We start from the raw sequence: 569 nt of genomic DNA on the forward strand, positions 1-569 counted from the left end.
TGGGGCCGGCGCCCTGCCCACTGAGCCACAGGTGCTGCCCAACTTTGAGAATTGTTTTAAAAATAAATTCTTTTTGTCTAGCTATGTGAAATTCTTCTGAGGAATTTTACTAGGAGGATACAGGATATAACTTGGTTCTTTCCCAAATGGCAGTGCCATGGAGTAACCACGGGCAGCTGGGAGGGGGAGCGAGGAAGGGACAGAGAGCACACACTGAACTATAATGAGTACAACACAGTTTTTAGAAGTCGGGGTAGCTGGAAGGTGGCTCACACCGTAATCCCAGCACTCTGGGAGGCAGGAGGATCACTTGAGCCTAGGGGTTGGAGACGGCAGTGAGCTATGATCACACCACTACTAGTCTGGGTGACAGAGAGAGACTCTGTCCCTGGGGGCGGGGGGGCGGGGGGGAGTAGGGGGTAAGGATTTTGAAACCATAGGTACAAAGAATCAAATTCCATAAATATATTAGACAATTTTTTCTATCTTAAAAATTAAAACTGGAATGCTATTTCATTTAAAATGTATAGCATGCAAAATGCTCTGTGACAGTAAAAGAAAAAATAGGC

This window comes from Otolemur garnettii, unplaced genomic scaffold (assembly GCF_000181295.1).
Source record: "Otolemur garnettii isolate 467f Iridium unplaced genomic scaffold, OtoGar3 scaffold00289, whole genome shotgun sequence".
NCBI lineage: Eukaryota > Metazoa > Chordata > Mammalia > Primates > Galagidae > Otolemur > Otolemur garnettii.